Genomic DNA, 14,911 nt, shown 5'->3' on the forward strand with positions numbered 1-14,911 from the left:
GGGGGGCAATACAAGGTGTTGCCAGGGTTTGTTTGGGGTGGTCTTAGCTAGTTGGGGTGTGGCTGGTGATGCTGTGGTCTGGGTGTAGGTCCTCTTGGCGTGGGTTTTCTCAGTGCAGGTCCTTCGGGAGGGGGTCTTTCAGGTCTGGTCTGGTTGGGGTGTCTGTTGTGAGGTGGTTGGGCTACGGTTGAGGGTGACGTCCTTCAGGGTCCTGGCAAAAGTTGGGATGGCTGCCTTGTAGAGGTGGACCTGGTCGTAAAGGCTGTTCATGTCCAGGGTGGAATGGTGGGCCAGGTAGACATTAGGTTTTGGGGTACAGTCTCGGGAAATGCTTGCATTCACCCATTGCAGGGTGAAAGTATTTTCGTGGTAGCAGGGTGGAGATAACCACTTGTGCATTGGGGAAAGTGGAAGACGCTTTTTCAATCACTCCTTTGAGTGCTGTGGCCACCCTTTCCTGCTGTGTTCTCAGGTAATTTGTGCCCGTGTGAATTATGATGTGGCTGGGGGACACTAGTCTGTCCTCTGACAACAGCTCCAGGACATGCCTAGTGTCTGTCCTCTGACAACAGCTCCAGGGCCTACTGTTTGGGCACCAGAGTTTAGCCACTTTGTGTTTGGGAAAAAGGTTTTCCTCTTGAATGTATTTGCCATTTGAGTCAATAAGGAGCACAATCTCTGGCTTTTGTGTCCCGTCAGTGGATGTGTGGGGGTTGTCAAGAGAGCTATCAGGGGAGATGACGGGGGGCTGTTAGGACGGGGGGGGTCCTGTGTTGTCTGTCCCATTGTGGTGTTGAGGTTGTGGTCTGAGGTGGGCTGTTCTGCTGGCTTCTCTGGGGGAGTGTCCTGCTCTCTGTCACACCTCAGCGTTCTCAACTCCTCCTTCAGTTACATGTGTGCCTCTTTTAAGTTCTCTCACCTCAGTCCGTAGAGCAGCCAGCTCTCTCAGACAGCCGTCCATCTCCACCTTCTGCCCTCTGGGTCTTGTTGGGGGGGTGTTGTTGTGCTGGTCTGTTTTATGGGTTTGTTCTGTCTGGATTGTGTGGACTAGCTCTCTGAGCTCCACCATGTCTCTCTCCAGGTCTGTGGATTTATCCCTCTCAATGATGGAGGAGCAGTGCAGTTGTGGGACCTGGGTGTGTTCAGTGCTGGGGAGGTGACTATCTTCGTCTGCAGGACAGTTTGAACAGGTGTGATCAGACTCACTCAGGACGGGGGAGTCGTCACAGAGAGAGATCTTTTCCTGCTGTGTTCTCTCTTTGATCCCGTAAAAGTCCCTCTGGAACTGCATGAGGATGCCCTGCACCGTTACTGTCCCAGACTTGTACATGTTGACAGAGGTTGTTTCAATTTCCTCAATGTCTAGTATTCTGAGTTTCCACCCTGGGCCAATACCCTCTCTCTTGACATAGGGGTAGTTTGCTCTTATAGCACTGTGCCATGCCAGGGGATTGTCTTTGTGGAAAATTAAGTTGCTTACATTCCCCTCTTTGTAGCAGTCAGCAAATAATGTCTCTGGATTGTCCTTATTCCGTGCAGTGTTATTTTTAATATCCATGGGGTACTGTATTGTAATGACCTCTCCACAGGGATAAGCCATGGGGGCTTCAAAGGCCTCTGCATTTCAGTGCTAACTGAAGCTGCAGCCAGGTCAGTTCTGTGCTAGCAGGTTGGTAGCTTCATAGCCTTATTTATTAAGCTTTATATAACAAAATTACCTAGAGATGATTGTCTTTTACTTTTTGGCTTTGGTTCCGCTGTGTTTCTTCTGCAGGTTTTGGTTTGTTAGAAAAAAATTCTTGATAGTCCTTGGTAGTAATAGTCCATTCAGTTCATTTTGTCCAAATTCAAGGTTTTAGGTATGGAATTTTGATAAGGCTTGAAGGTATCCTGTAAATTCAAGTTGATCTACATTTATCCAACTCTAATCCTTTTGCAGAATAACTCAGGAGCCCATGAGCCCTCTCTCTTTCCCTTCCATTTACCTCTCTCTCTCTCTCTCTCTCACTCGCCGTCACTCACTCCCTCACTCACTCACTCACTCACTCACTCACTCACTCACTCACTCACTCACTCACTCACTCACTCACTCACTCTCACTCACTCACTCACTCTCTATCTTCCCCATCTTCTCCTTTCCCAGTAAGGACACATTGTGGAGCTCTCTTGAGGAACCAGACATCATCAACACCACAGAGTTTGAAGACCTGTTCTCCAAGACCACCATACAGACAAAGAGAAAACCTCTGGCAGAGGCCTATGAGAAGAAAGCCAAGGCCAAGAAGGTACAGTAGTCTGTATGTAGCTCAATACAAGGTAGCAATGTGTCTATTGTCCACTAGAGGACACTGGTATCTGAGGATTAAACAAACCAGCCCTGGACTTTCAGTACATCTAGCTGTAACTACAGTTTTTCTCCAAATATTCTGCATTTTTGTATTGCTGGAGGCCAACAGTGTCTGCATTTGCTCTTGGAATGGACATGATCTATCTATAGTCAGCCAAGATGAAGTCCCCATAGTCATCTATCTATAGTCAGCCAAGATGAAGTCTCCATGGTCATCTATCTATAGTCAGCCAAGATGAAGACCCCATAGTCATCTATCTATAGTCAGCCAAGATGAAGTCCCCATGGGTCATCTATCTATAGTCAGCCAAGATAATATGAAGTCCCCATGGTCACTATCTATCTATAGTCAGCAAGATGAGACCCCATAGTCATCTATCTATAGTCAGCCAAGATGAAGTCCCCATGGTCATCTATCTATAGTCAGCCAAGATGAAGACCAATGGTCATCTATCTATAGTCAGCCAAGATGAAGTCCCCATGGCATCATTCTAAGTCAGCCAAGATGAAGTCCCCATGTCTCTATCTATAGTCAGCCAAGATACAGATGAAGTCCATGGTCATCTATCTATAGTCAGCCAAGATGAACCATGGTCATTATCTTAGTCAGCCAAGATGAAGTCCCCATAGTCATCATCTATCTACTAGTCAGCAAGATGAAGACCCTAGTCATCTATCTATAGTCAGCCAAGATGAAGTCCCCATAGGTCATCTATCTATAGTCAGCCAAGATGAAGTCCCCATGGTCATCTATCTATAGTCAGCCAAGATGAAGTCCCCATGGTCATCTATCTATAGTCAGCCAATAAGGATGAAGTCCCCATGGTCATCTATCTATAGTCAGCCAAGAATGAAGTCCCCATGGTCATTATCTATAGTAGCAGCCAAGATGAAGTCCCATGGTCATCTATCTATAGTCAGCCAAGATGAAGTCCCCATGGTCATCTATCTATAGTCAGCCAAGATGAAGTCCCCATGGTCATCTATCTATAGTCAGCCAAGATGAAGACCCATGTCATCTATCTATAGTCAGCCAAGATGAACGCATGGTCATCTATCTATAGTCAGCCAAGATGAAGTCCCCATGGTCATCTATCTATAGTCAGCCAAGATGAAGTCCCCATGGTCATCTATCTATAGTCAGCAAAGATGAAGTCCCCATGGTCCTTTCTATAGTCAGCCAAGATGAAGTCCCATCATGGTCATTATCTATAGTCAGCCAAGATGAAGTCCCATGGTCATCTATCTATAGTCAGCCAAGATGAAGTCTCCATGGTCATTATATCTATAGTCAGCCAAGATGAAGTCCCCATGGTCACTATCTATAGTCAGCCAAGATGAAGTCCCATGGTCATCTATCTACATAGTCAGCCAAGATGAAGTCCCCATGGTCATCTATCTATAGTCAGCCAAGATGAAGTCCCCATGTCATCTATCTATAGTCACCAAGATGAAGTCCCCATAGTCATCTATCTATGATCAGCCAAGATGAAGTCCCCATGGTCATCTATCTATAGTCAGCAAGTGAAGCCCCATTCATCTATCTATAGTCAAAATGAAGACCATGGTCATCTATCTATAGTCAGCCAAGATGAAGACCCATGGTCATCTATCTATAGTCAGCCAAGATGAAGACCCCATGTCATCTATTAGCTGATGATCATGCTCATTATAGTCAGCCAAGTATGATGAAGTCCCCATGGTCATCTATCTATAGTCAGCCAAGATACATGATGAAGTCCCATGGTCATCTATCTATAGTCAGCCAAGATGAGTCCCCATGTCATCTATCTTAGTCAGCCAAGATGAAGTCCCCATAGTCATCTATCTATAGTCAGCCAAGATGAAGACCCCATGGTCATCTATCTATAGTCAGCCAAGATGAAGCCCCATACATCTATCTATAGTCAGCCAAGATGAAGTCCCATGGTCATTATCTATAGTCAGCCAAGATGAAGTACCCCATGGTCATCTATTATAGTCAGCCAAGATGAAGACCCATGGTCATCTATCTATAGTCAGCCAAGATGAAGACCCCATAGTCTATCTATAGTCAGCCAAGATGAAGTCCCCATGGTCATCTATCTATAGTCAGCCAAGATGAAGACCCATAGTCATCTATCTATAGTCAGCCAAGATGAAGTCCCATGGTCATCTATCTATAGTCAGCCAAGATAAGACCCATGTCACTATCTAGTCACCAAGATGAAGACCCATGGTCATCTATCTATAGTCAGCCAAGATGAAGACCCCATGTCATCTATCTATATGTCAGCCAAGATGAAGTCCCATGGTCATCTATCTAGTCAGCCAGATGAGAGCCCCATGGTCATCTATCTATAGTCAGCCAAGATGAAGTCCCATGGTCATCTATCTATAGTCAGCCAAGATACATGATGAAGTCCCATGGTCATCTATCTATAGTCAGCCAAGATGAAGTCCCCATGGTCATCTATCTATAGTCAGCCAAGATAATGATGAAGTCCCCATGGTCTCTCTATAGTCAGCCAAGATGAAGACCCCATGGTCATCTATCTATAGTCAGCCAAGATGAAGTCCCCATGGTCATCTTCTATAGTCAGCCAAGATGAAGTCCCCATGGTCATCTATCTATAGTCAGCCAAGATACATGATGAAGTCCCCATGGTCATCTATCTATAGTCAGCCAAGATGAAGTCCCCATGGTCGTTTTTCTGTAGTCAGCCAAGAACATGGAGAAAGTCTTCCAGCTACAGCTCTGGCTATGAATTATGCAAAGTTTCCACTTTATTAGGTACTGCACACCATGTTGTGACCTTCAATGTACTTTTATACCTCTTTGGACTACGATGATATTCTCCATCAGAGAGAGAGAGAGAGACTCTCTGCTTTCCATTAATGATCCTCTACTAGTTTCCATTAGTCCAGCTCCCTTCCTCTTACCTCATGTGATGGTCAGCCACGCTCCACTGTTGTCATGGTCACTGTGTCGTCCTCCTCTCCCTGGTCAGATCAGGAAGCTGCTGGATGGGAAGACTAATATCTGACCCTGTGTCAGTGGTTAGAGGCAACTTCTACTCACACAGTTTTCTCTCCTCCTGCAGATCATGAAGCTGCTGGATGGGAAGCGTTCCCAGGCCGTAGGGATACTCATCTCTAGTCTGCACCTGGAGATGAAGGACATACAGCAAGGTGAGTGACACATAGCATTGGTTTTCAAACCTCTCCTCTGGGATTATTAGGTGAATCAGATTAGGTGAACCTTGATTAGTTGAATCGGGAGAGCTAATTCAGGGCTACAACAAAATCGTGAAACGTCTTGTATCCCCGAGATGAGGTTTGAAAACCACTGGTATATACTATACATATAACATCATCTCTGAGAAGAAGGGTGCATATATACTCTATTTTTAAATGTAATCTTGACATTCAACAGAGGCTTTTATCCAAAGTTATTACATAAATAGTAGATAAATGCCTATGTGGCCCAACTTTAATCTAAGATAGTCTGGCGCGATTTACAGTTTACACATACATTATATTCAATATTTGTGGCCCACGTAGGACTCAAACCCACAACTCGAGCACCACCCACTGGGCACACCACATAATATCAACGTGGATAATTGGGTAATATTTGGTTGAGATCAATGTAATTACGTCCTATATTCACCCATTCAAAAAGACCACAAAAATTAAGTTGAATTTCCAATGTGTTATCACTATGCTGTCAACCACAACGAAATTCCAATGGAAAAATTAGTTTGGGTTTAGTTGTCACCCAAATGTCAATCACTGCCCTTTCAAACATTTTAAAGTACAGCAAAGTTTAAATTGGAATACAATTTTTTTTAAATACAAAGATGTTTTGTTTATTTATACAACAGTATAGCCCTTTCCTGCAGTAAAATGATCATATCGCCCTCTAGTGGCCTCATTGGTGGAATGTTATTCATATTTTCCAAATTTCCGAATTCATAAACATTATAAAATAAAAAATATAAAACAAATGTATCTAGTGTTTCTATAGCAAACGATTTTGTTAAATGTCAGTCTTCTGTGATGTATAAGAATGTGTAATATTGGGATGCAAACTAAAAGTAGATGTATCTACTGCTTGGATAGTTCCGTCTGAACCACTGACTTAATTCCATTCTTTAACTTTAATCCAACATGTCATTTTTAAACTGTCGACAAGTTAATAGGCTATTTATTGTATTTCAAAAGGGATGTTGAATTGTGTTAGGTTGTTATGGCAACCACGTGTCAACATTTGAAGGAGATGCATCTCTTTAGACAGTTCCACTTGTGCCACGGACTTAGACCGGCAAACTTTAAATAAACTCTGATTTGATTTAGTCCTTTTCTTTAACATAGATTTTTGGTTGAGATGGAGACGTGAATCCAACATATCAATGATTAATTTGTAGACAAACTGGAATTAAAGCCAGACTAAGTCAGTGGCACAGATGGAACTATCCAGTCAGAATACACATCTTCTTCAAATGCTGATGTCTGGTTGTGTTGACAACCAAACACAATTCAATATCACTAAATATCATTACATTTGAAATCAACCAGAGCCTGAAATCCTAGGCCTATTGTATTGTCTATTTCTAATGGAATTATGGGTTAATTTTGAAACAATAACTGTTGATGACTTTGCAAATGCTAGATAGGCCTATATACATAGCATCATTCATGATAAATGAGTTTATGTTTTATGTTCACATTTATGTTCACATTTCATTTTTACTGTTAAACCTTCCCTTTGGAAAGACTTTGATAGCAACAGTAAATCTATTTCGTTTTTTAAGTGGAAATCTCTCAACATTCATTCTCACGATGGCACACTGGTAATGGTCATAGCAAACAGGGCTGATCTGGATTAAAACCCTGGATGGGAGAACAAAGGGTAGCTGTACATCGATCAATTCTCCCGTAGGAAGTGCTGGCCAGACACATGTCATTTTTCTGATAGTGGATATAACGTTGAAGATCTGACGATGTTTTAAAGGTACAAATTCAAAATATTTTTATACAAGGTTTGTCTATGTTGAAATTTGGTTACCATGGTGACATAATCCTGTGCTTGAAATTTCACCTCAAAACAACATTTAACCTTGATTACTTTTTTCAAATCCAATTTATTTTCCACGTAGCTTCCACGTCACAATGCGTTGACAAATTACGTTGAAACAACTTTGATTCAACCGGTTTGTGCCCAGTGGGGAGGCAGGTAGCCTGGCGGGTAGCCTGGCGGGCAGGGGAGTTGGTCCAGTATCCAAAAGGTTGCTAGATCGAATCCCCAAGCTGACAAGGTAAAAATCTGTCTTTCTGCCCCTGAGCAAGACAGTTGGGCTTCGATGATGTGGATGTCAATTAAGGCAGCCCACCGCACTTCTCAGATTCAGAGGGGTTGGGTTAAATGCGGAAGACACATTTCATTTGAAGGCATTCAGTTGTACAACTGACTAGGTATCCCTCTTTACATGTGGGTAATCTATGCATGGTTACGCTCCAACCAAGTGAGTCATCTGAACCACAACTAAACATCTGACTCTTGGCCCCTCTACCGTGTATTTGACTTCAGACAGACAGACAGACAGACAGACAGACAGACAGACAGACAGGGGCTAATTCCAACCATTACCAAATCTCCATTCAGCTGTACCGTAATACTGTCACGTCTTATATAGTCAGACTGAGTGGGACATCAGGAGTTACTGTCACGTCTTATATAGTCAGACTGAGTGGAACATCAGGATTTACTGTGCACGTTACTTATATAGTCAGACTGAGTGGAACATCGCGAGTTAATAATGAACAAGATATATGATCAGTATTAGACAAAGGGACTGGCCTCAGCAGAAAACATCCCACAATTACAGTCTGAGGCCGAGTTCCAAATGGCACCCTATTCCCTATATGGTGCACTTCTTTTAACCGGAGCCCCTAGAACCCATAGGGCCTTTGATCAAAGGTAGTGCAACTATATAGAGCATACGTGCCATTTGGGACGTAGACTGAGAGTTCCCATTTTATCTGGGAAATACAGTACTGTAAGGGGAAGGAATCTACAATGTGGGTTGCTTTGGTTTCTGTGGCAGGGAGCAGTTCGTTTCCCATCAGTGGAGATTTTTGGGCTGTGTGTGTTTGTGTGTCTGTGTTTGTGCGTGTTGTGTATGTATGTATGTGTGTGTGTGTGTGAATTGTGTGTATGTTTGTGTTTGAACAGGGTAGTTACAGGAAGAAAACAGGGAACACAATAGGTGAAAACAACAGGGGAAAACTGGGAAAAACAGGGGACAGAAGGGAAACCTCCATTTGATCCAATCATGTTGGATTTCAGCTCGTTGAAACATGAGACCTTGGGAATCGTGACAAGAGAAGTACTTTAAGCCAGTTTGCTAGCTTGGTATCTTGTGTGATTATGGTGAAAGCGCTCACTAATATAGCTCTGCCTACACCACCACTACATGCCCTGCAAGAATATCCTTATTTTACCTTTATTTTACTAGGCAAGTCAGTTAAGAACAAATTCTTAATTCAATGACGGCCTAGGAACAGTGGGTTAACTGCCTTGTTCAGGGGCAGAACGACAGATTTGTACCTTGTCAGCTCAGGGATTCGAACTTGAAACCTTTCAGTTACTAGTCAATGCTCTAACCACTAGGCTACCTGCACCCCAGGACTAAATCAACACACTGTAAAACTCCCTGCCCCTCTAGGCACGAGCTGGGGTGGGACCGTGTCCCACAAATGTGTCCTTGATTTAAAGCAGACTCAATGAACCTGTTTTACTCCTGTAGCGTGGCTGAATGTGGACAACCTGTAGTGGACGTGGAAACCATCCAAGCTTTATACGAAAACGTGAGTGTCCTGAACTACTTCGGTCCTCCTTTCTTCTTATTGTACTGTTCAGTTTTGGTTTCCCTTTCAGAGAGCCCAGCCTGACTTTTTTTAGCATTTTAAACCTCTTCAAGTGTCGAGTGTTGTTTGTGCCTCTCATCTCAGAGAGCCCAGCCTGATGAGCTGGAACGATAAAGAGACACTACCAAACGTCTGAGGAGGAGGTCAAGCTGCTGGACAAACTGACAGTGAGTGTTCTCCTTTCCCTCCTTATCACATACATTTTTATTTTTTAATGTACCCCTTTTTCTCCCCAATTTCGTGACATCCAATTGGTAGTTACAGGCTTGTCCCGTCACTGCAACTCCTGGTACGGACTCGGAAGAGGCGAAGAGTCGAGAGTAACGCGTCCTCCGAAACACGACCCTGCCAAGCGCACTGCTCTTGACATACTGCTCGCTAACCCGGAAGCAACCGTACCAACCGTGTCGGGGGAACGCGAAAGCTGGCAACCAACGTCAGCGTGCATCGCCCGGCCGGCCACAAGGAGACGATAGAGGGCGATGGGACGCTGGGGAATACGTGATTAGCTCCGCCTCAAGGCGCCAAACGCCTCTAAGGCACCATCTTTCAAAGACTTGACAAAGACGGTAGTAACATCAACAAGTAACGTCCATCATGTCACTCTTCCTGTCTCCTGTGTTGTCTCTAGGTTCCTGTTTGAGTTATCTCAGATACCAGACTTCCCAGACAGGGCTTCATGTATCATCTTCCAGTCGGTCTTCATAGACGCCATACCTCCATTCAGCACAAGTTGGACAATGTCTCTCGCGTCTGCAAGGTTGGAACTCTCTCTTCATGTTAGTTCATACTAGATGGCGTCGAAGGTTGGAACTCTCTCTACATGTTAGTTCATACTAGAGGCTGTCGAAGGTTGGAACTCTCTCTTCATAGTGTCGTACTAGATGGCTGTCAAAGGTTGAACTCTCTCTTCATGTTAGTTCATACTAGATGGCTGTCAAAGGTTGGAACTCTCTCTACATGTTAGTTCGTACTAGATGGCTGTCGAAGGTTGGAACTCTCTCTACATGTTAGTTCATACAGATGGCTGTCGAAGGGTGAAACTCTCTCTTCATGTTAGTTCATACTAGATGGCTGTCAAGGTTGAAACTCTCTCTACATGTTAGTTCATACTAAATGCCTGTCAAAGGGTGTGAAACTCTCTCTACATGGTAGTTCATACTAGATGGCTGTCGAAGGTGGAACTCTCTCTTCATGTTAGTTCATACTAGATGGCTGTCAAAGGTTGAGACTCTCTCTTCATGTTAGTTTCATACTAGATGGCTGTCGAAGGTTGGAACCTCTCTTCATTTTAGTTCGTACTAGATGGCTGTCGAAGGGTGGAACTCTCTCTTCATGTTAGTTCATACTAGATGGCTGTCAAAGGTTGGAACTCTCTCTACATGTTAGTCATACTAGATGGCTGTCAAAGGTTGGAACTCTCTCTTCATGTTAGTTCATACTAGATGGCTGTCGAAGGTGGAACTCTCTCTTCATGTTAGTTCATACTAGAATGGCTGTCGAAGGTTGGAACTCTCTTCTTCATGTTAGTTCATACTAGATGGCTGCGAAGGTTGGAACTCTCTCTTCATGGTAGTTCATACTAGATGGCTGTCGAAGGTTGGAACTCTCTCTACATGTTAGTTCATACTAGATGGGCTGTCAAAGGTTGGAACTCCTCTTCATGTTATTTCGGTACTAGATGGCTGTCAAAGGTTGGAACTCTCTTCTATCATGTTAGTTCATACTAGATGGCTGTCAAAGGTTGGAACTCTCTCTTCATGTTAGTTCATACTAGATGGCTGTCAAAGTTGGAACTCTCTCTACATTTAGTTCATACTAAATGGCTGTCAAGAAGGTGGAACTCTCTCTTCATGTTAGTTCATACTAGATGGCTGTCAAAGGTTGAACCCCTTCATGTTAGTTCATACTATGATGGCTGTCAAAGGTTGGAACTCTCCTTCATGTTAGCATACTAGATGGCTGTCAAAGTTGGAACTCTCTCTACATGTTAGTTCATACTAAATGGCTGTCAAAGGGTGAAACTCTCTCTACATGTTAGTTCATACTAGATGGCTGTCAAAGGTTGGAACTCTCTCTACATGTTAGTTCAACTAAATGCCTGTCAAAGGTGAAACTCTCTCTACATGTTATGCATACTAGATGGCTGTCGAAGGGTGGAACTCTCTCTTCATGTTAGTTTCATACTAGATGGCTGTCAAAGGTTGGAACTCTCTCTTCATGTTATTCATACTAGATGGCTGTCGAAGGTTGGAACTCTCTCTTCATGTGTAGTTCGTACTAGATGGCTGTCGAAGGGTGGAACTCTCTCTTCAATGTAGTTGCATACTAGGCTGTCAAAAGGTTGGAACTCTCTCTACATGTTAGTTCATACTAGATGGCTGTCAAAGGTTGGAACTCTCTCTTCATGTTAGTTCATACTAGATGGCTGTCGAAGGTTGGAACTCTCTCTTCAGTGTAGTTCATACTAGATGGCTGTCGAAGGTTGGAACTCTCTCTTCAGTTAGTCATACTAGATGGCTGTCGAAGGTTGGAACTCTCTCTTCATGTTAGTTCATACTAGATGGCTGCGAAGGTTGGAACTCTCTCTACATGTTAGTTCATACTAGATGACTGTCAAAGGTTGGAACCTCTCTTCATGTTAGTCATACTAAAGGCTGGTCAAAGGTTGGAACTCTCTCTTCATGTTAGTTCATACTAGATGGCGTGTCAAAGGTATGGAACTCTCTCTTCATGTTAGTTCATACTAGATGGCTGTCAAAGGTTGGAACTCTTCATCTCAATGTTAGTTCATACTAAATGGCTGTCAAAGGGTGAAACTCTCTCATCTACATGTTAGTTCATACTAGATGGCTGTCGAAGGTTGGAACTCTCTCTACATGTTAGTTCATTACTAGATGGCTGTCGAAGGGTGGGAACTCTCCTCTGTACATGTTAGTTACATACTAGATGGCCTGTCAAAGTTTGGAAGCTCATCTCTTCATAGTTTAGATTCTACCTAGGAGGCTGTCAAAGGTTGGAACTCTCTCTTACATGTTAGTTTCTACTAGATGGCTGTTCGAAAGGTTGGAATACTCTCTACATGTTCAGTTCGTACTAGATGGCTGTCAAAGGTTGGAACTCTCTCTTACATGTTATGCATACTTAGATGGCTGTCGAAGGGTGGAACTCTCTCTACAATGTTTAGTTTCATACTAGATGGCTGTCAAAGGTTGGAACTCTCTCGTACATGTTAGTTTAGATGGCGTGTCAAAGGTTGTGAACTCTCTCTACATGTTAGTGTCGATACTAGATGGCATGTAAAGGTTTGGACTTCATCTCTACAATGTTAGAGTTAGTGTACTAGATGCTGTCAAAGGTTGGAACTCTCTCTACATGTTCAGTTGTACTAGATGCTGGTGAAGGTTGAGAACTCTCTCTACATGTTATGTTCTACTAGATGGCTGTCAAAGGTGTGGAACTCTCTCTTCATGTTAGTTCATTATTAGATTGCTGTCAAAGGGTGAAACTCTCTCTACATGTTATCATACTAGATGGCTGTCGAAAGGTTGGTGGAAACTCATCGTGCTTCAAGTTAGATCCATACTTAGTGGACAATGGGGGGTCAAAAGGGTGAAACTCTCTCTTCATGTTAGTCAGTACTAGATGGCTTGTGCGAAAGGGTGAACTCTCTTCCATGTTAGTTTCATATTAGATGGCTGTGTCAAAGGGAGAACACTCTCTTCATGTGATGCTACTAGATGGCTGTCAAAGGTTGGAACTCTCTATACAATGTTAGTTCATACATGATGGCTGTAACAAGGTTGAACCTCTCTCTTCATCTTAGTTCATATTAGAGTGGCTGTCAAAGGTGAAACTCTCTCTTCAAGTGTTAAGTTCGTTACATAAGTGGCTGTGCAAAGGTTGGAACCTCTACATCGTTCATCTGTTAGTTCATAGTTAGATGAGCTGTCAAAGGGTGAAACTCCTCTCTTCATGTTAGTTACGTACTAGATGGCTGTCAAAGGTTGAAACTCTCTCCATGTTAGTTCATACTAGATGGCTGTCAAAGGGTGAAACTCTCTTCATGTTAGTTCGTACTAGATGGCTGTCAAAGGTTGGGAACGCTCGTCTTACATGTTAGTTCGTACTAGATGGCTGTCAAGGGTGGAACTCTCTCGTCATGTTAGTTCATATTAGATGGCTGTCAAAGGGTGAACTCTCTCTTCATGTTAGTTCATATTAGATGGCTGTCAAAGGGTGAAACTCTCTCTTCATGTTAGTTGCAATCATTAATGGCTGTCGAGAAGGGTGAAACTCTTCTTCTTCATGTTAGATTTCATGGTGTGTGTCTTACATAAGATGGCAACATAGAAACCACAGGAAACGTGTTTTACTTGTAGAACACATTTTGCAGACTAAATAAAGAGTCTTATAGAGAAACTCCTCTCAAAAACTATCCGTTGGTATTTGTTTCATTAGTCCACTGTTGATACATTCCTAAAATGTTTTGCATGTCAGCAATCAAGTTTTCAAGATGTTGGACTTTCAAGAAGCAAAGTGTCACCGGCCGCATCATCACATTAAACGTAAATGTAACTTGTCTCAGTAGTCTGAAGTACAGTCAACACTATGTTTAGTTAACAGTAGATAGTGCCTTTCTGTCTCCAGGATGTGATGGACACCTCCAGCGTGAGGGAAGTGATGGGTCTGATTCTAGCCCTGGGGAACCATATGAACGGGGGCAACACGACCAGAGGACAGGCTGACGGCTTTGGACTGGAGATCCTGCCCAAACTAAAGGACGTCAAGAGCAGGGTAAGGGCTATGTTACAGGACGAAGTACAGTTAGATGAGTGTATCATATGACCTAGTAAAGGCCTACAGCTCACAGTATTTTAAAGCAGAATAAAGAACACATGTATTGTTTTGTGTTGGGTTCCTTTGTGGTTGAGGATCTTTTGTCTTCTCTGTTCTCTTGTGTTTTTTGAAGGACAATCGTATCAGTCTGGTTGACTATGTGACATCGTACTATCTCCGCAACCTGGACGAGGTAATGTCAAACATTTGTTAATCACTTTATTGAAATGTATTTTAYTGGAAGTTAGTCTATGGGTGTTTGAGTTTTTAGTCATTCTGGTGTAGGTCAAATGTCATGTTGTTGTTGTCACTCTGATGTTGCTGTTATTGTTTCCCTCCAGAACGCTGGAACAGAGAGGAGTGTCTTCCCTCTCCCTGAGCCTCAGGATGTGTTCCTGGCCGCCCAGGTCAAGTTCGAAGACATCACCAAGGACCTGAGACAGCTGAGACGAGACCTGACAGGTCAGAGGTTATTCATGCCTAATCACAACACTGTGACGTCAGCAACACAGACAGATAGACATGCAGGCAGAGACATGCAGGCAGAGACATGCAGGCAGAGACATGCAGGCAGAGACATGCAGGCAGAGACATGCAGGCAGAGACATGCAGGTCTCTTAATTTGGGTCATCGGAGGACATTTTGGTCACGGAAGACGGTCCATTTTCTCATTTGGGTCTGAGCTGAAAGTTTTAAGAACCCAGATCTAAACAGTTGTTATCGAAGGCGAAACCACAGTGATAACTTTGACTCTGGCACAGCAGGTGAAGCAGAGATCCCTTCTGTCAGTCAGTCGGCCTGCATGATACGCAG

The 14,911-nt window shown here is 43.3% G+C and overlaps 1 pseudogene; it reads left to right on the forward strand.

The window, feature by feature from the left end:
- Nucleotides 1-14,911, forward strand: part of LOC112073914 (uncharacterized) — a 54,177-nt pseudogene that overhangs the window by 23,490 nt on the left and 15,776 nt on the right.

Source organism: Salvelinus sp. IW2-2015, unplaced genomic scaffold (genome assembly GCF_002910315.2).
Source record: "Salvelinus sp. IW2-2015 unplaced genomic scaffold, ASM291031v2 Un_scaffold2417, whole genome shotgun sequence".
Classification (NCBI taxonomy): Eukaryota; Metazoa; Chordata; class Actinopteri; order Salmoniformes; family Salmonidae; genus Salvelinus; species Salvelinus sp. IW2-2015.